The sequence below is a fragment of the Sorex fumeus genome, unplaced genomic scaffold (assembly GCF_029834395.1).
Source record: "Sorex fumeus unplaced genomic scaffold, SorFum_2.1 ptg000030l, whole genome shotgun sequence".
Classification (NCBI taxonomy): Eukaryota; Metazoa; Chordata; class Mammalia; order Eulipotyphla; family Soricidae; genus Sorex; species Sorex fumeus.
Window position 1 is genome coordinate 29,740,852 of NW_026606087.1, and position 21,642 is coordinate 29,762,493.

Here is a 21,642-nt window from a genome sequence, read left to right on the forward strand (position 1 = left end):
GTCTTGAATTGATATTTCAGCATTTAAACTCAACCAGGGGCCAGAGATGTAACCCCAGTGAAGAGCACTTGCCTTGCGTGTGTGTTGCTTTGAATTTGAATCACAGAACTCGCCCACACTACTGATTATGTTCTCCCCAAAGGACAACAAAAATGATACTGAATCAAAAGTCACAAAATTAATCTACCAAAAAGCCACCAAGTACAGAAGCTTTCATGGTTTTATCACACCTTTGGTTAACCCTTTTCCGGCACAAAATATTCCAGAGAACAGAAAAAAAAGAGAGAGAGAGAAAAGTTTACCTAATTCTTTATGAAGTCAATGGAAACTTAGTACAGAAACTAGTCAAAAACAACAAAAGAAAAGTAAACTGCTATCTAATATCACTTATAAATATAGAAGAAATCTCACTCTACATAAGACATTGACAATCCAACTTCATAATTGTGTCATTAAATTTACATCAAAGAATTGACATACTTGCTCTTAAGTACATGGACCAAAAGAGAGCTTAAAATTTTTGTTATCTTTTTCATAAGTTAATAGTATGCCCAGAAAGCTACTATTGAAATGAATGATATTACACTATGCTGTTCATTTAAAGATAATGTTTACAATAAGATATTGTTGAAATTGGCATTATATAGAAATATAATACAATGTTCCAGGAATAATATACAACAAAACATATTCACTAGGTGTTTACATAACATTTATATTAAAAAATCATTATTCAAAATTGAAGTAGATCTATTTCAGCTGAACTATGTACCATGAACCTAAAACCTTATAAGTTTCGCATCCTCACCACAACTGTCCTTAACTCAGGCAATTACTCTCTGTATTTGAAAAATGTATTTTTGAACATCACTGTAACTAATCAAAATTATTAGTGCAGGGATCTCCCAAGCAATGCTCAAGACAATCCAGTGGTCACTCTAGCAATTTTCAGTCAACTGGGCTGGCAGTTCAATGCCTGCCCCAGCAAAGAAATACTACTTGCAACGATAGGCCTGGTAGTGCTTGGTGCTACCAGCACAGTCCCTGAAGTGCTCAGGAAGTGCCAGTACTCAGAGAACCACGCACTGCTAGAGTTAGGTGCACCTCAACTGCTGAGCTACCTTCCCAGTCTCTAAAATTTGGGTGTTTTTTTGCTGTTGGGTTTTTTTGGGGGGGGGTTGTTTGTTTTGTTTTGGGTTTTTTGGGGGGGGGTTGTTTGTTTGTTTTGTTTTGCTTTGCTTTGTTTTGGTGAAGGAGAGTTGGTCCACACCCTGCAGTGCTCAAAATTTATTCCTGGTGATTCTCAGAGGACCATTTGTGATGACAGGGATCAAACTAAGTCTGCCACATGCAAGGAAAGCACCTTCTCACTGCACTATCTCTCTGGACTAACTAAATTATTTTTAAACAAGACTATTGTTTTTTACATAACTTAAAATCCTTTATATACACGTCAGTCATAAAAAAGCATATTATTTTGAAAGTGACTGCTCTTTTCACAGTTAAGTTGAATAATATTTTTATGCAATGTATTAGCTTGAAAAATTTAATATAATTTTCTAATTATACCAAAACACCTTTTGATCTAAAGACTCAGAGGAGTTTGTTACTTTTTATATAACTAATGAAGCAATAGCACAGGGGATAGGGCATTTGCCTTGCACACAGCCGATCTGGGTTCAATTCCTCCACCCCTCTCGGAGAGCCCGGCAAGCTACCAAGAGTATCTCACCCACAAGGCAAAGACTAGCAAGCTACCCGTGACGTATTCGATATGCCAAAAACAGTACAATTGTGAGACGTTACTGGTGCCCGCTAGAGCAAATCGATGAACAACGGGAGGACAGTGGAGAGTAGACAGTGGCCTTACTAAAATAAAGTTATTCCTTTAAAACCCAAAATTCAATGGGATTCTAAAACACAGATGCAAGACAGGGAAATCAAAAAAGAAATTTTAAAACATTGGAACAAATATGAAGACAAGACTTATCAGAACATAAAGGACATAAGACACTGAAACAGCCATAATAAGAAGGAAGTTCACAACAATATAGGTTTATTTTGGAGGAGAGTAAGGAAAAGCCTCCCCCCCCCCAAAAAAAATTAATAACTTGGCCTCTTAAAGAAGAAAAAGAAAAGAAAAACAAATGAAGCATAAAGTCAGGTAAAGGAAAAAGGAAATTAAAATTAGAATAGAAATAAGTAGAAATCAAAAAAAATACAAAGAGTTAAATATAAACATGATTAGCAACCCCTTATCTAGCCACAAAAAGAATAAAGAGAAAACATTAACAAATAAGTTGAAATCTGAAAGGGGAGATGTTATAGAAGATACCCCGGAATACAAAGTATTATAAGAAATTAGTATAAACAAACAGCGGATAGGGCATTTGCCTTGCATACGGCCGACTTAGCTGACCCAGGTTCAATTCCTCTGCCCCTCTCAGAGAGCCTGGCAAGCTACTGGGAGTATCTTGCCCACACAGCAAAGCCTAGCAAGCTACCCATGACGTATTCAATATTCAAACACAGTAACAAGTGTCATAATGGAGACATTACTGGGCCTGCTCGAGCAAATTGATGAGCAACGGGAAGACAGTGACAGCAACAGTATAAACAAATTTATTCCACTAAGTTGGAAGATCAAGAAAATACTGGATGAAATTTTTCAAATCATACAACCTCCCAAGAATGATTCAGAAGGAAAATAAAAATCTGAACAGGCAAGCAAAGAAATTTAAAAAAACAGTAATCAAGACTTGCCAAAAATAGAGACCCAAAAATTAGTACAGAAGATAAGGTGTTTTCCTTGCATATGTCCAAGCTGGGTTCAATCCCCACCACCCCATATTGTCCTCTGGGCCCACCAAGAGTGACGCCTGAGCACAGAACCAAGAGTAAACTCCGAGAATTACAGAATATTGCTCAAAAATTTAAAAACCTTCCAAAAAACAAAAGTTCAGAAATAGAGATATTTTAATAGAGAGCTCTACCATGCCTTTAAAAAGGACCTAATATCTATTCTCAAAAAACCTGAAAAAAATGGAATTCTTTAAAACAGTTTCTATGAGGACATTACCCTGTTACCAAAAGCAAAGACATCACACAAAAAAGAAAACTACGGACAATATCTCTACCTCTAATGAACATAGATGCAAAGATTCTCAGCAAAATCTTAATGGAGTTCAACAATACATCAAAGGATTGTCATCAATACATCATGACAAATCATACTAATTAAAGAAATGCAAGAATAGTTCAACTCATGTCAACTAATTATGATATCATACCAACAAATGGAATAATAAAACTCATATTACTCTAGAAATAGATTCAGAGAAAGCTTTGGGTAAAATCAGCAATTATTTAAGTTTTTTTTAAATAGGAATAAAAAGGAAACTCACTAAGATCTTTGGATAATGATGAGAAGAACATAAAGTTGGATCAGAACAAATTTATTGGCATGAGTTCACTGGGATTCTGCATTTAATTTTGTAGCTCCAGCAATTATAAAGAACTCTAACAGTTTGTTTGGGTTGATTAAATGAAGCATGAACCAAAGTTGGCCCACCAAAAGCAAACTAAAAATGCCCTTACATTCCTTAGTTAAATATATAAAAAGGTATTCAAAGGCTTAGGATAATTAGAGTGTAAAGAATGAATTTTTCATATAAAACTTATGCATCCATAACTGTGAGTGTCCAAATAACATACCTCACCTAAATACTGTGAGAAAGAAATTGTTTAGAGGACCTCAGAATCTTTGAATAGCTCTACAATTCTATTTCTCTGTAGTCAAACCTTACAATGGTACGTGCAGTCAATAAACTGGGAAATCTAAATATAGAGGCAGTAGCAATCATAAAATACTCAATAAATAATAAATAATAAAAATAATAAATAATATAAAAATAAATAATGATAATTAATTAATACTTTAAAAATCAGGGTCAAGCACTATCACTGAACCACCAAATGAAACTGGGCAGGACTCCCTTATTTTTTTTCGTAATTTATTTTATTTTTTTTTTTAATTAGTGAAACACCATGAGGTACAGTTGTTGACCTTACAAGTTTTTGTACTTGGGCTTCGGTTATACAATGATCGAGTACCCATGCCTCCACCAGTGCCCATTCTCCACCACCAATGATCCCAGTAACCCTCCCACCCCTCCCATATCCCTGTCCCATCCCGCATCTGTGGCAGGGCATTCCCTTTTGTTCTCTCTCTCCCCTTTTGGTTGCTGAGGTTTGCAAAAGAGGCATTGAGTGGCAATCATGTTCATGTTCAGTCTATAGTCTACTTTCAGCATGCATCTCCCATCCTCGGAGGATCCTCCCAACACCCTTTACTTGGTGTTCTCTACTCTGTCTGAGCTGCCCTTTCCCCTAGCATGTGCAGCTGGCCTTCAAGCCATGGAGGACTCCCTTATTTAACAGCTAGATAAAGCAGGAATCAGAATAGTGTGATTGGCACAGACCTATGGTCTTGACTAATTAATACTAAATTCTTACTTTATTTGCAAAGCAAAAATGTCCTAGGTAAACAAAAATCCAACCTGAAGCTAACAGACCTCTGAATCAATTTCCTCCAAAATCCTGTCCAAAAACAATAGAAACAATGAGCAAGAGAACTTGTTTACAGTAGAAAGCTTGCCACTTGCGAGAGATGGGGACAGATCAGGGAAGGGTACAATACAACACTGGTGAGGGATGTGGTCACTATCTTTGGAGGAGACGGAAAGTTGAAAGTATAATGTGCCTGCCATAAAGGCAGGCTGAGGGCTGGGAAGGAAATTGTGAACATTGGTGGAAAGAAGTGGTGATGGGATTGGTATTGGCACATTGTATAACTGAACCAACCATGAATAACTTTGTAACTTTGAAATTCATGATTATGCAATTAAAAAATAAATTCATTATTACTTCTCAATAAGAGTAGGAGCTTTTATAAGCAATTTTTTTTAATATAATATAATGAGGCAACTGGGCTGGAGCGAAAGCACAGAGGGAAGGGCGTTTGCCTTGCACGCGGCCCATTCGGCCGACCCAAGTTCGATTCCTCCACCCCTCTTGGAGAGCCCGGCAAGCTACTGAGAGTATCTCGCCTGCACAGCAAAGCCTGGCAAGCTACCTGTGATGTATTTGATATGCCAAACACAGTAACAACAAGTCTCATGATGGAGACGTTACTGGGCCCACTCGAATGAGGCAACTAAACTTAGGTTCTGTCCTCTTCCCAGCATTTTTTTGTTGTATTTGTTTCTGCTTGTTTGTTTTTATAGTGACATTGTGAACCAATTTTGTAAAAATTGTGTTCTCCAAGATGCACTATGCTTTCTTAAATATGCTCCCTTTACTTAGTGGTCAATTAATGACTAGAATTTGATTGACTAACCAAAAAGTTCTGACTGCTATTTTACCCTGCTGCTAAATAAGGGAGTCCTGCCCAGTTTCATTTGGTGGTTGAGTGATAGTACTTGACCCTGATATTTTATGATTGTTACTCCCTTTGTATTCAGGTTTCCAAATTTATTGGCTACGCTTACCACTGTGATATTTGACCACTGCATCCAACTGCAACAACATGAACACTGGCTTAAATATTTTAACAAATACTTCAGATTAACCATTTAGGATCAGGAAGCACTGAGCTAAGTGAGATAAAAGCTAGTCTTCTGAATCAGTGTTTTAGGGTGCCACCAAGTAGGCAAAAACCCTTTTATCTAAGCTGGATGTAGCTCACTATAGAATATATATCTTGAATGTATAAGGCCCTCAGTTTTTTCTTTCACTACAAAAGTTAAATGACATAATTGTATATATTTTTTACCATTTTTACTGAGGTTCCATGATTCTGTAGCTTGAAGTCTATTATTAGTATAGCCATTCTAACACCTTTATTATTAATAATAAAATTAAAATGTTTGTTTTAGCATTTACCATTCAAAGGGGGAATATAGATATAGCACCGACATTAGGGAAACATGCTTTGCAAGATTCAGATTCAAGTTCCAACCCTGGCAATACATAATCAACTGAACATTGCCAGATGTGGTCCTAGAGGTAGCCAGTACTGCATGCTTAGACCCTTGCACTGGGCTGCCTGACCTGGTTGGAAAAGTATCTCTGGGAATGGCCTACAGACTTCCTGAGAACTGCTTGGGAAGCACTTCAGCCCCCAAAATTTATCCCCAAGAACTTAAAATATATTAAACAATTTTTAAGAATAAATACTTTAAGAAAATAATTTCTTTTCTGTATTTCTTTTAGGCATACAATTTGAACAATTTTGAATGGCATAGCACATGAGTAGGCATAGCTTTAGTGAGACCCTGAGCCTGATCCCTGTGTAATCACAAAATAAATAAGTGAGCGGGGCGTAGTCTCTCTCTTTTGGTAGCCAGGAGCCACTTCCCCCACCCTGCTTTGCAGCCACCACGAAGAGATGCATGAAGGAGGGAACAGGGCCAACAAGCTGGTTGGTTATCAGTTGTCGTTTATGACATTTTCCCTGTGCATCTGTTCCAGTCCCACTGAGTGCCCCATTCCAGTCTCCTCCTTTTCCCCAAGCTCCGATAGCACAGCGGTAGGGCATTTGCCTTGCACGCAGCCAACATGGCCGACCCGAGTTCAATTCCTCCGCCCCTCTCGGAGAGCCCCGCAAGCTACTGAGAGTATCTCGCCCAAATGGTAGAGCCTGGCAAGCTCCCCGTGACGTATTCGATATGCCAGACACAGTAACAACAAAGTCTCCAATGGAGACGTTACTGGGCCCCCTCGAGCAAATCGACCCGGAGGGCCTTTACCTTTACCTTTACCCTCTTTCAGCACATTGTCTCAAACCTTAGTCTAGAGCCCCTTCTAAGCATTCAGGGTAGCAACTACACCTAGGTCTGATAGCACAATCAACATAAGTAAAGCCCTTCCTTGGAAAGTGGGGGTGGGGAAGCTCTTCCAAGACAAAGATCTCCTGCTAGGATATCCACTCAAGGGCAGGGCCGGGTTTGTTTTATCTAAGGACATTCTTCTCCTTTCCTTAGTCCATAAACAATCAATTTAGATTCACTGCCTTAATAATCTTTCTAGTCCTTTTGTATGGACACAGTAAAAGATACATTAAGCTATTAGGGTGGCTCTGCTGGGGACACCTCTCCATAGATCCCTGACTATAGTGCTCAGGCAGAGACTTCTTCCCTAACCCTCGCTGGGTCCTTATCCACTTGTTACTCTTTGGATAGTGACAGAATTTGTCCATGACCATGCTCTTAAATCATAGTGAAGTATTGTGGCGCTTGGCCTGTCCTGTTTCAATGCTGGGGCAGCTCACAGTTTGCCCCGGAGCCATCCAGTCCCTTCATTGAGACCCTGCTTTTGGGTGCTAGGAACTAAGGGCAACTGAGGCTTAAGTCAAGTAAGTATGACAGGTTCCGAGAAGTTATTCAGAGTCAATTAACTCCCAAGTTACAAAATCATAGCATAACTATTTCTGTGTCTATACAAAAAGGACACTGCTCTAAAGTAAGCTATACAAAGGACAGGAGGAAAAGAGAAAAGTGATATTTCGCTTACAAATACAAATCCAGAGATCTCTGAAGAGTTTGACTTTACAAGTACTTTACAAGTCATGGCTTAAGGGAGATGAGTGATTAACAGATAAAGAAAGTAGAGCACAGAGAAGTTGAAGATGAATACTGAGGAAATGGGAGAAATTTGGGAGCATTGTGATGGGTATAATCCAATAAACCTAAACTACTTGTGGCAGAGGAGAAGGCACAAACCAATGTTTATCCTACAATCCCCAGAGCCAATCACTAATTTGAGGAAAAGGGCCCACCATTTAAAAATATAGATTACTTAATCTTCTTTCCTTCTTTTACTTCAATTTCTATAGTTTTCTACTTGTATCCTATTTACTTTTACTTACATAACCAAGAATTTATTTTCCAATTATGTTCTATTGAGGTCTTTTTCTTTGAATCCCACCACAGTTTTTTCTGTAAGAAATATGAAGTGAATGAAATAAACTGTACCCAACCGAACTAAGTCATTTAGTAATACACAAAACTTACATGAGACATATAACTCAAACACATATATGGTATGTGTTATGAGTCATACTCATCTACATCTAATATTATAATATTCAAGCAATAATCCTCCTACCATAAATTTGTGTTATAAGCTTCAATACTTATAAAATCCATTTCTACAAAAACAATGTCTTCTAGATAGAGTGCCACAGTAAGAAAAATATATGCTTATTATCTCAACACTCAGAGTGCTCCAAGGATGCCTAGGGTGTAGGCATCTTTCACAATAATTCTCCAATTACCTATTAATAGCAGTTACAATCTATAATTCAGTTCCATTTTTATACTGTCTATTTAGAATTAACATCAGATGCCAAAATATAGAACCCCTTCCCATTTCAAGAATAGTAACAACTCTCACTTGAACTTAAACTTCTGACTGATCTCTCAATTGTCCAAGATTCCTCTGAAACATTCCTGTCTAAGTATTCGCTAGAGTGGCCCACAGAACTCAGAAAAGTTGACTTACTAGATTAGTCAGAGCAGCAGATACAACTCAGGACGGCAATGGACGACAAACATAAAGAAAGATATGGGAGAAAGACTGTTGACCTCCCATTACTTCTTTATCCTTGTGTTCACCAGCATAACAATTGTTAAAACCCATCACTTTTACGGTTTCTAATAGAAACTTTATGACAGAAATGACTATTAAATCATTAATCTCTGCTTGCTGCTCTACCATTCCAGGTGAGGCTCGACTCTGTCAGCATAGAAGGCAGAGCCCCTGCCTTCCAGCTAGGTCCCAGCAGCCTTCACACCTGATCTGCATCATATTGAGAGGCCCACACGAGTTACTGAAGGATGACAGTGTTAGGACCCACTTAGCCAGAGAACTTCCATGACAGACTCTGAGTGACTTAGGCCTCTTCCAGGAACAAGAAAAGCAGAAAAACCAGATGCTTTTGTCAAAGATCACATCCCTGAAATGAGAGTAGTCTCTGGAATGTAACTGTCAGAGAGTGGGCTGGATGTTGCAGGCCAAATAACAACAAAACAATATGTGTACTCTATAGGTAATAGAAATTTGCTGAGTAATGCTTACTTGCCAAAATGAAACTATAAGAACTTGCTGAACCTAGTGCTGGGGTCCTTGTTGAAACCCACTGCACCCGGCAGATACTTGGACCCCAGCTACCTAGAGCAATAAACCTCACTATGTGATTTGCATTATCTGCTCTGTTCTCTGTCCTTGAAGGGTGCTCGACTCCGGACTCTACCATCAGCAAATTACTCACTGTTCACAGTTCTACTTCCTGTCATTCAGAGATTACAAGCAGAGAAGGGAGAGAGCCTAATTCCTAAGCATTTTCCAAAGCATATAACTACAAAGACCCCACCCCCACTTCCAACACAGCAAGAACACCAGAAAGTCAATAGGGGAAACATTTAGAAGTCCATCAAGTTCACTGAGCAAAAACTGTGCCACTGAGGCACAAAAAAACCCTACCAGATCAGTAAAACCTCAGACAATGACTTCAGTGAAACCATGATGAGGATGTTTAATGAACTCAAAGAAATGATGACACAGATATCCACAAAGCACAAGAAAGTATAATAATTGAAATGAGAAAACTAATACAGTCAGAAGTGACAAAAATGAAGAAAATGGTAGGTGATATAAAAAAAAGTCAAGAGGAGCTCTGAACAGAAGAATAACAACAGCTGAAAAAGGATCAAGGAACTTCAAGCTAAGAAGGAGGAAACTTGTAGGAAACAAAAGAAGGCGGAGAACAGTCTGAAAGGAAATTAACAACATACAGCAGAAATATGGAATGAGATTAAGAGGAACAACATAAGAATCATCAGGGTCCAGAAAAGGAAGGCAAATTTGATAAAGTAACAACAAATGTAGAAATCATCGAAAAGAATTTCCCACAGCTGAGGATTACAGGCACTGAGTTCCAAGAAGCCCAAAAGGTCCCAGGGAAAATAGAACCAACTAGGAAAACTCCAAGACACAATGTAATCAAAGTGATAAAATACAAAGGTAGAGAACTGAGTATTGAAAACAGCAAGATCACAAAAGTTACTCACATACAAAGGAGAGCCCATAATATGTGCAGTGGATGTGTCAAATGAAACTCTGCAACCCAGAAGAGTATGGAGGGATATAATACAAAAATTCAACGAAATTAACACCTCACCAAGATTACTCTATTCAGCTAGATTATCATTCAGAACTGAAGGAAGGTTACAGAGATTCTTGGATAGACAACAGTTTAGAGAATTTGTAGCTTTGAATCCAGTTTTATAAAAAGTGTTAAAAGCTTCCAAGAGTGATTCTGTGAGCAAAGAGTCAGGGATAAGACCTAAACACTACCAGATGCATCCCCAAACCAAACAAATTTCCAACAGAAAGTTAATTTTAATAAACTCTTTATAACATAACTGTTCTTAAAATATCCAAGAAATTCCTATATACTCTATAATTCTATTGCAATCAAACTCATTTTCTTTTTCTGAATTTATTTATTTTTATAAAGTTGTTGTTGATTTATTACATTCAATATTACAAGACCAGAGGGTCTTTGTCCTCTTAGCTATTTCTTCAATGCTTTTGAAGGCGTTTCAAGCCACTCTCTTCCTCCTGCGCAACTCGGGTGCCAGGTCATTTGTCATGTTGACGTCTCAACCTAGGTACACATAACTGTTGCATTTGGAGATGGTCATTCCATTGAGAGCGAATGGAGTGTCAGGAATGAGACTGTTTCTCATAAACATTGTCTTTGTGAGATTCAACTGTAGTCCAACCTTTCCACACTCACGGTCAAAGTTGGCCAGCATTTGTGCTGCTTGGCTAATGTTTGGTGTTATTAGAATGATGTCATCGGCAAAGCGGAGGTAGTGTAGTTGCTGACCGTCTATCTTCACTCCCATTCCTTCCCATTCCAGTCGTCGCATGATGTTCTCAAGGGTGGCACTGAAGAGTTTCAGTGAAATGGTATCACCCTGCCGAACCCCTCTCCAGGAACATCTCTTCAATTCCACTGTTCTTCCTGCATTAACATACTCCTGAGAGACCTGGGCCCTACGCAAACAGGATAAGAACACTATTCAGGTCTCCCAAAAAGGAATCGAAAGAGTTATGCTTGGAGTATCACACTTCACTCAAATGAGATAAAGAATCTGGAGTTCCGACCTCCATCTAGGATCAAGAATCAGGGACGCTGTCTCGTTTGCCAAGGAGTCAAAAATAAGATGGGCTGGACACATAATGAGATTTGGAGATGACCGCTGGACTAGAGCAGTTACTGACTGGATTCCACGGGATGTCAAAAGACCTCGTGGTCACCCACCTACCAGATGGTCAGTCTTCTTCATCAAGATCCTGAACGATCAGTTTGAGGCTCTTCATGCTCCTAGAACGAACAGATGTCATTGGGCTACACTAGCACACGACGGGGACAAATGGAGACGTTACTGGTGTCCGCTCGAGCAAATCGATGATTAACAGGAAGTCAAGTGATCAAGTGATCAATATTACAACACCAATCGCATCACAATTGCACCTTCCCACCACCCTTATTTCCAATTTTCCCAACCACACCTCAAGTCTGCCCCTATAGCCGGCTCTGAATAATTTATTCTATATTGCTTGCTATAATTTGCTAAAAATGATAAAAAATATTTCCTTTGATAAAAGTGTATGAATATTGTTGTATCTACCATGAAGCAATTTAGTCCTTGTAGAGATTACTAACATGAGAAACTCATTTTCTATTGTCTCTCAGTCACGAATGATTGAGTCCATGTTACTGGACCCTATCATTCCTGGAATAATCTAGGCATGCTTCTACTTCAAGGCCTTAGCATTTGCTCTTTCTTCTGCCAATAACCATGACAGTCCCTCAGTTCCCTGAAGCCTACATTTAAAATATCTTCTGAGACAGCACTTTTCTTAGTACTCTATTTAAAATACCATACCCTCCCCTCACCCCTTCACTGCACTTTATTCCACTTCCCTATCCTTATTTTTACCATATTCTATGTCTTTTTCTAATATTCACAATTTAACTATATTTTCCATGAAATCAAGAATATCTGTCATATTCACTGATATATACCCAGCACTTAGAACTCATCATTGGTGCCACAAAAATATTTGTTCAATTAACAAAAAAATTTAAATCTTGTGCTTGCTTAGGCAACACATATACTAATATTGGAATGATACAGAGAAGATTAGCATGGCCCCAGTGCAAGGATGACACGCAAATTCGTGAAGCATTCCATATTTTTATGCAGAAGACCAGATCCAAGGAGCCAGAAGGGTGCCACCAAAAAGAGACCCTAATAAAAATACTCCAAGGCATATCATAGTCAGAATGATGGATGCCGTGGATTGAGAAACAATACTACTACAGCTCACGGAGGATCCTGATATATTGGGCTTGAATGCCCTGATTGGCTAGGGCTTCAATGACCGCTTCCGTCTCAACAGAATCAAAGGCCTTCTTTAAATCAATGAACGTTAAACAGAGCGGCATCTTGAACTCCCGAGAAACCTCAATGAGCTTGGTTATTGTGTGGATATGGTCAATGGTGCTGAATCCTTTGCGGATCCCGGCTTGCTCGCATGGTTGTCCTTCATCTAGTGTTCTGCCAATCCTATTTAGGATGACTCAAGTGAACAACTTGTAGATGACAGACAATAGGCAGATAGGGTGATAGTTGCCAATGTCATGGATGTCTCCCTTCTTGAACAGTAGTACGGTCCTGCTGGTTTTCCATTGGGACGGAACCTTGCATTCAGACAGGTAGCGTGTGAAGAGCCGAGCCAGTGTATTGATGAGTACTGACGGCAGGTTCTTCAGGTGTTCAGGTCTGACCTTGTCTGGGCCGGGTGCTGTTTGTTTCTTTACGGACGAAATGGCGTGTCAGATTTCGGAAGGGAGAATGTTGGGAACGACATATCCATCCTTTGGAATTTGGTATGTCGGCAAGTGGACATGGCTATCGAAGAGATTTGAGTAGAAGTCATGGATAATCTTCTCCATTGCCATTCTGGAGGATGTGATGGATCCATCAGGACGTTGGAGGGCAGTCATCTTGGTCTTGTAGTTTGCAAAGGACAGGCGGGCGTTACGAATACTTTTCCCGGCTTCTGCCGCATCTACCAGCACTTCTGCTCTTCTCTCTTTGAGATCTTCCTTGATCGCATCTCTGCACTGCTTTGTGAGCTCGGACGTTAGCTTGCGGTTGCCTGAGGCATGCGCCAAACCACGCTGGCGAATAAGCTCAAGAGTTTTCGAAGACAGGCTTTTTTTGTGGCTATGTCTCTCTCGGCGTTCCTTGCACATTCATGGAGGTGCTGTACCAGTCAATCGTACTCCTTGTCAGTGTTGTCAACGATGGCATCTTCCCATGTTGCCGCAATAGTGCCAAAAAGCTCCCAGTTGGTGGTCATTCTGGGAGTTCTCTTTTTAAACTTTGCAGCCCTTTCTCCTCGCTGTGTGAAGTAGAATTTTGCACAAAGGAGACAGTGGTCCGATCCCATTCGGAATTTTGGGACAACAGCGACAGCAGTCAGGCAAAACCGTCGATTGAATATGATGTGGTCTATTTCGTTGTGGAATCATCCACCAGGAGACTCCCATGTCCAGCGTTTAGATTCAGCCTTCTGGAACTGTGAGTTACCATGGATGGTCTTGGTCGTCATGATGAACTCAGACAGTCTTTCACCCTGTTCGTTCCATTCTAGGCCATGGGTCCCGATGTGAAGTTCTTCAGCTGATCTTCTCGGTCCTATTAAAATCACTCACAGTGATCTTGTAGAAAGTGTGGTCTTCTTTATAGAACTTCTCCAGCTCCATGTGGAACTTTTCAATTTCTCTTTCATCATAATGAGATTTTGGTGTGTAGACAATGAAGATAGAAACTGCCGGCAGTGAGCCACATCTATTCAAATGTAAACGTCTGATTCGGGTTGTTAGGCATTCGAATGAATCAATGCTCATGGCCAAGTTTGTGTTGACAAGGACACCGACGCCTCCGACACCCCTTTTATCACATGTTCCGAGGAACAATTCTTCTCCAGTGTCGAAAACGGCATGGTGAGATTCGTGCCTTCTTGTCTCGGTCAGACCAATGATGTCATACTTGATTATTCATGCTTGTACCATCAGGTCCTCGATGGATGCATCTGATGCTAGCGTACATGCATTGAAAGTACAGACGATCATTTTTGTCTTCCTTCGTTGTGGCAGCCTAGTTCGGCCTTGAGATTTTATCGGCCTCTCCTTTCTCATCCTTCTCAGTGCTGCCATATCGGTGAAGCCTTCAGGGTCAGGTGAATGAGACCAGTTGTAGTTACTGGTTTTGGCATATGGAATACACAACGGATAGCTTGCCAGGCTCTTCCGTGCGGGCAGAATACTCTCGGTAGCTTGCCAGTCTTTCCGAGAGGGATAGAGGCTTTTGGGGCGACCTCTAATCGCCCTCGTAGGTGTTACCATATTTGAACCCTATCAAATATGGTACGACAGTTCCAGAAGACGGGTATTTAGTGTCTTATGATGTGTCGCGTGGCCGCTTTGCGCCACGCGGGTCCGGAAAGCGTCCTGGAGTGTGGCGGCGGCTGGGTAGTGGAGGGAGTGTCCGTAGTGTCTGCCAGTGGGGTATTTATCTGGTCCCGGTACGGGTAGGGTGGGTCTTCAGTGTGCAATTCGATCCCTGGGTGGTTGGTGGAAGCAGACAGGGCAGGGTAGGGTGGGGCTCCTGATTAGAATCCCTTTGTCACCTGTGGTTGGTGGGAGCAAGCAGAGAATCTGTGTCCCTGGGTCCGCCGAGCCTGGCGTCCAAGGTCTCAGAGAGTTCTACTTATCTTGTTCTGTGGGTGTTCAGTCATGTGTGTCTCTGCCGGAGCTGCCACGCGGGTCCGGAAAGCGTCCTGGAGTGTGGCGGTGGCTGGGTAGTAGAGGGAGTAGTATCATAGTATATTTGTACACTAGAAGGGAGAATATGATATTTGGAAGGGGAATATTCCAAATTAATAGCACAAATAAGTATGTGTTCATGAGTAAAATAAAGAAAAATTAACTAGAGTGTGAAAAATTAGGGTATCTCTTTAGGTAAGTTAGTAAGGAATGAGGAAATGAAAATTAGGCATCTGAGTGAGTGAAAAATTATGCAAAAACTTATAGACAGAGGAAATAACAAATACAAAAGTCCTAATATAAAAAGTTTGATCAAGGAAGGCTTACAAGTCAATAGGATTGGAGAGGAGCGAACAATATTAAGTATAAGTAAAAGAGGTAGGAGAGGTAGCCAAGATTCAAGTTATGGCAGGCCTCACAGCCATCATAATAACTTTGAAGTATGCTTAGAGTTTGGTAGGAAACAAAGAAAGAATATGTCTAATAATGAGATTAAAGGTAAAGGTAAAGGTAAAGGTAAAGGCCCTCCCGTTGATCATCGATTTGCTCGAGCGGGCCCAGTAACGTCTCCATTGGAGACTTTGTTGTTACTGTGTCTGGTATATCGAATACTCTCGGTAGCTTGCCGGGCTCTCCGAGAGGGGCGGAGGAATCGAACTTGGGTCGGCCATGTTGGCCGCTAGTATTTCAATTCATCATCATAGATACTATGCAGAAAGCAGATTGGCAAAGACTTTTCTTGAAAGGAAAGGTTGTCAGCTAGGAAGGAGACTTCTCCTGTGGATAAAACAAAAGACTGGAGTGGACCCTTGAGATGGCTCAGCAGTTGAGTTCCTGTCTTGAAGCATGAGGCCAGTGAGCATCTACACCTTCCCAAATGCTCCAGAGTGACCTCAGTGGCTTTTTTGTTGCCACAAGAAAACATGTGATCCTTGATACACTAAAGCCAAGTGTGTGTGCAAACTCCAGTGAACACTGCAACTGTATGAGCACAGCAATCAGGTCTACAGCAACTTGTGAGTATCAGAACCCAAAGTGTGTAAGCCCTGTGTGAGTACCATAAAGAAAAGAGTGTGTATAATGAAATGTGTGAATTGACAGCCCTCTCCCCCACAAAAAGAGATTAAAGTCACTTAGACCAGTACAGCATGATGTAGACATACAAAGTCATCGGAGTCTGAACTTTTTTGAAAATTTGACCATAGGATTTTCAAACATTACAGTATGATATAAAATAGAAAAATTCATGATTCCTGATTTTCTGGCCTGAGCAACGGATTAAATGATGATGAACCACCATATGGTTCCCTGAGACCTGTCAGCAGTGATTCCTGAGCAAAGAGCCAGGAGTCCTGAGAACCACCTGGTTAAATGAACCTATTTAAGGAGCGACAGACAAAAGGGAGGTGAGCACAACAAATCAAACTGTGTAAGTAAATAAAATAGGCTGTTGGGTCAGCACTGTCACAGTTACCCCGTTGTTCATCGGTTTGCTCAAGCGGACCCAGTAAAATTGTGAGACTTGTTACTGTGCTTGGGATATCAAATACGTCACTGGTAGCTTGCCAGGCTTTGCCTTGCGGGCGAAATACTCTCGGTAGCTTGCTGGGCTCTCCGAGAGGGGCAGAGGAATCGAACTCGGGTCCGCCATGTTGGCTGCATGCAAGGCAAACGTCTGTTGAGTCATAAATTTAGATAAACAAATTAATAAAATTAGGCATACATTTCCAGTCACATCTGGTTGCAGTGGTGCAGACCTAAGCAAAGATGGATTTAACCAAAAATTAAATTTCACCCTATCTGGAGGGAAGAACAAAGAACTTGAGGATGCATGAAAATGAGTAACTGGAGTAACAAAGTGCACAACCTAAGCTGTGTGAAGACTTGAATACTTATGGTAGCTAACATTATAAAAATTATAGGGCCAATGATTTACCAAGGCTTGTGGGACTAAACAGTGATATAGGAATATGGGAATTAATTAGTAATATCAGAGATGTATGTAATATCATCAGTAATACCACATGATGGATATGTCGTTCCCAATGTTCTCCCTTCCGAAATCCAACATGCCATCTCGTCAGAAAAGAAACAAAGAGAACCTGGCCCAGACAAGATCAGACCTGAACACCTGAAGAACTTACCATCAGTACTCATCAATACATTGGCTCGGCTCTTCACACGCTACCTGTCTGAATGCAAGGTTCCATCCCAATGGAAAACCAGCAGGACTGTACTACTATACAAGAAGGTGAGACATCCACGACATTGGCAACTATCGCCCAATCTGCCTATTGTCTGTCGTCTACAAACTGTTCACTCGAGTCATCCTGAATAGGATTAGCAGAACACTAGATGAAGGACAACCATGTGAACAAGCCAGATTCCAAAAAGGATTCAGTACCATCGACCATATCCACACGATTACTAAGCTCATTAAGGTTTCTCGGGAGTTCAAGATGCCGCTCTGTCTAACGTTCATTGATTTAAAGAAGGCCTTTGATTCTGTTGAGACGGAACCGGTCATGGAAGCCCTAGCCAATCAGGGCGTACAAACTCAATACATCAGGATCCTTTGTGAGCTCTATTGCGGATTCACTACCAAGATCTCACCATTCTACAAAGAAGTAATCTGATGTCAAGAGAGGGGTTCGGCAGGGTGATACCATTTCACCAAAACTCTTCAATGCCACCCTCGAGAACATCATGCGACGACTGGAATGGGAAAGCATGGGAGTGAAGAGAGAGGGTCAGCAACTACACCACCTCCGCTTTGCTGATGACATCATTCTAATAACACCAAACATCAGCCAAGCGGCACAAATGCTGAACGACTTTGACCGTGAATGTGGAAAGGTCGGACTACAGCTGAATCTTACGAAGACAATGTTTATGAGAAACAGCCTTGTTCCTGACGCTCCATTTGCTCTCAACGGAACCACCATCTCCGAATGCAACAGTTATATATACCTAGGTCGAGAAATCAACATGATGAATGACCTGGCACCTGAGTTGCGCAGGAGGAAGAGAGCAGCTTGGAATGCCTTCAAGAGCATTGAAGAAATAACTAAAAGGACAAAGAACCTCCAGCTATGAGCACATCTCTTTGATTCCACTGTTCTTCCTGCATTAACATATGCCTCAGAGACCTGGACCCTACGAAAACAGGATGAGAACGCTATTCGGGTCTCTCAAAGAGGAATCGAAAGAGCTATGCTTGGAATATCACGATTCACTCAAATGAGAGATAGAATCTGGAGTTATGATCTTCGTCAACGCTCAAGAATTAGGGACGCTGTCTCATTTGCCAAGACATCAAAAATCAGATGGGCTGGACACGTAATGAGGTTTACAGACAACCGCTGGACTAGAGCCATTACTGATTGGATTCCACAGGACATCAAAAGATCACGTGGACACCCACCTACAAGATGGTCAGACTTCTTTGTCAAGACCCTGAATGATCGGTTTGAGGCTCTGCATGTTCCTAGAATGAACAGATACCATTGGGCTACGCTAGCACGCAACCGGGATGAATGGAGGCGTTACTGGCACCCGCTCGAGTAAATCGATGAATAACGGGGATTAAGTGATTAAGTGATTAAGTGAAGATCAGAGATGAATAGAATGTTTAAAATGGAAAGTTTAAAGAGGTATGGTTATTAATATTAAGGTATATAGTAAAATGAGAGACCATGAGTAAGGAATTGTTGCTGAAAAAGAGACCAACAAATTGATATTTAAAAAATTACCCATAAACAAATCCCAAAAAAGTATAATCATAGTGAGAATAGACATTCTTTCTTTGTGCCTGATTTTAGAAGCAAAATTTTGTTTTTCACCATTGAGTATAATGTGAACTTCGGGTTTATTGTATGTGGACTTTTCTATGTTCAGGTATTCTCCTTCTACAACATTTTGCTGGAAATTTTTAACAAATAAATGTTGAATACTGCCAAAATTTCTCTACATATATGACATGATTATATTACTTATTTTTTTCATTGATATGATTAAAAAACATTTATTTGTTTATGTTGAGCTATACGTTAACCCCTGGAATCAATATTACTTAGACATGATATGTGATCCTTAAATATACTGTTGATTTAAGTACAGTAATATTTTTTGAGGATATTTGTATCTATATTTATCAGAAATACTGGCCATAGTTTCCTTTTGGGTGGGGGTGCAATGTAGAGGTCCTAACTAGCTGTGCTCAGAACTTACAGCTGGCTCTGTGCTCAGTAATCACTCATGGTGGGGATCAAACCCAGGTCAGCTCCATGCAAAGTAGCTACATGCTTTACCAATGTACTATTTCTCTAGCCCTTTAATTGTATCTCTATGTGTGTATATGTGTGTGATGTCTCTGTTTTTATTATCTTTGTATTTCTGTGATATCTTTTGTAACTTGTATACCTTTGTTTCCCATCTATTAAACAGGTTTTCTCTCTTTTTTCCTTAAGCCTAGCTAAGGATTTGTCTATCTTGTTTATATTCTTTTAAAAAACAGATCTTGGTTTCATTAATCTTTTGTGTTTTCCTTTATATTTCTACTTTATGGTTACTCTTATCTTTATTACTTATTCCCTTCTACTGATAGTTCCTTAAGAAGTAAAATTAAATTATTTATTGAACTTTGTCTTGTATAAATACAATATAAATCTATATTGCTATTATCTTCTCTGTTGTTACTGTTTTTGCTGTGTTCCAGTATTTTGATAGTTCATGTTTTCATTCTTGTTTGTTTCCAGAAATCATTTATTTCCTCTTTAATTTCTTAATTTACTCAATAGTTTTTCAGTAATATGTTGTTTAGTCTAAATATCAGAATTTTCTAAGTTTTATTTTGGGGATTAATTTCTACCTTTATAGTACTGTGATATGAAAGATACTCAACAGTAGTCCAGAAAGATAGATAGTCCAGGAAGGAAGACACTTAATTGCATACAGTGGACCCTGTATGATCCTTAGCACCACATGGTCCAGTGAACATTGGCAGAAGTAATCCTGAGCACAGAGTCAAGAGTAACTCTTGAGCACCATTGGGCATGGCCCTATTCTACCTCCCCTTCCTAACCCTCCACAAAAAGGATACTGAAGATCATTTCAATCTTCATGATTTATTTTATGGACACAAGTTTTATGTGGTCTGTCCTGGAGAAAGTTTAATGTGCATGGAGAAGAATGCGTATTTGGCTTTTGGGGGATCAGAGCTATGTAAATATCTATCAAGTCCTGTTCTTCCCATTCTTCATCAATAGGTATTTGTCAACTTTCCACCTAAATGATCTATCAAACAGTAAGAGTGGAGTATTAAATCTACTATTACTGTTACTGTTAAAATCTCAAGTCACCTAGTTACTTTATATATTTTGAAGCTCCTTCATTTGATGCATATATATTAACAAGTTGAGTTCTCTTAATATAGCATAGAAATAAGTGAAAAGTTTTCCCATTTATGCTATATCACAAATAAAAGTATACTTCCTATAAAAAACAACCAGTCTTATGAGCATACAAGCACATAAATTTAGTTAAATGGTGCCATCTGGTGACATAAATTCTGCAACAAATACACAAAGTGCAGATCAAAAAATGGCATCCAAACCTCTTAATGCCATCCAATCTCCTGTCAAATTTAACTTAAGAAATTCTTGATCTTGCTTAACATAAAATACAACTAATTACATCAGTTTATGGCAATTATAAGGCTTGTTTGGGCTACAATCTTGTTTACTCTCAAACATAGGTCTTTGGAAGATATTTAAGTCCAGTGAGATAGCTATCCAATATTTAGAGGTATAAATACCAAGACTCTCTTGAATTCCTGTACCTTGTTGTTTTTTGACCTCTATGACTCTGTAAAATTTAGCTACATAAAATATAACTCTTTTATGAAAGCTATTACTGAGACTAGAACATTATTATAGTAGGTAGGGTGCTTGCTTTGCACACAGTTAACCTGGATTCTATATGGTCCCCGACCCAGCAGGACTGATCCCTGAGTACAGAGCCAGGACTAAGCCCTGAGCTCAGCCAGGTGTGGCCCATAAACAAAACAATCTCCCCAAAATTCCCTATTACTGTAACTCTCAAGGTGGTGTGTGGGGGCAGGGGTCATGGAGGAGGTGTAATATGGGAACACAGGTGGAGGGTTGATGTAGTGAGGTTGGTACTGAAATATTATACACCTAAACTTCAACTATCTATAATTTTGTGAATAACAGCTCTTTAAATAAAAAAAGAATTTTAAGAATGTTATGACTTATTTTATTGCTGAAATACCTTTGATCTATAGCACACACTAATTCATTTTAGTAGCATTTATTACAACAAATATAAGCTGCTCCATTCTGTACTAGTACATCCTGGAGCACTGTCACATGGGGCACCTATCCAAGCCCCATCCTAAGCTGGGCCAGGATTCCTTATATTGCAGATAGTACCCCAGTGCCACCAGTCCTCTGCACATGCCCTAGATGATAAAAGTCATTCAGTGCTGTGCTCATACCCAAAACCATATGGAATGCCTCATAAGGTCCACATGACAACTTTCCTCCTTCAACCCTACTAATACCCAGAATGGTGGGAAACAGACGGTTTCCAGAATACTTTCACAACTCGGGTATCTCAATACAAGTATCTATCCCTGCTTGTCCACTTAA

The 21,642-nt window shown here is 39.9% G+C and overlaps 1 protein-coding gene and 1 non-coding gene across 2 annotated transcripts in view; one reads left to right on the forward strand and one right to left on the reverse strand.

The window, feature by feature from the left end:
• LOC130025504 (disks large 1 tumor suppressor protein-like) overlaps positions 1–21,642 on the reverse strand; it is a 590,309-nt gene that overhangs the window by 519,093 nt on the left and 49,574 nt on the right. The gene's annotated exons all lie outside the window — the stretch shown is intronic.
• Positions 12,229–12,335, forward strand: LOC130025595 (U6 spliceosomal RNA). The gene has a single exon (XR_008792731.1). It is a non-coding gene; the product is annotated as a U6 spliceosomal RNA (small nuclear RNA).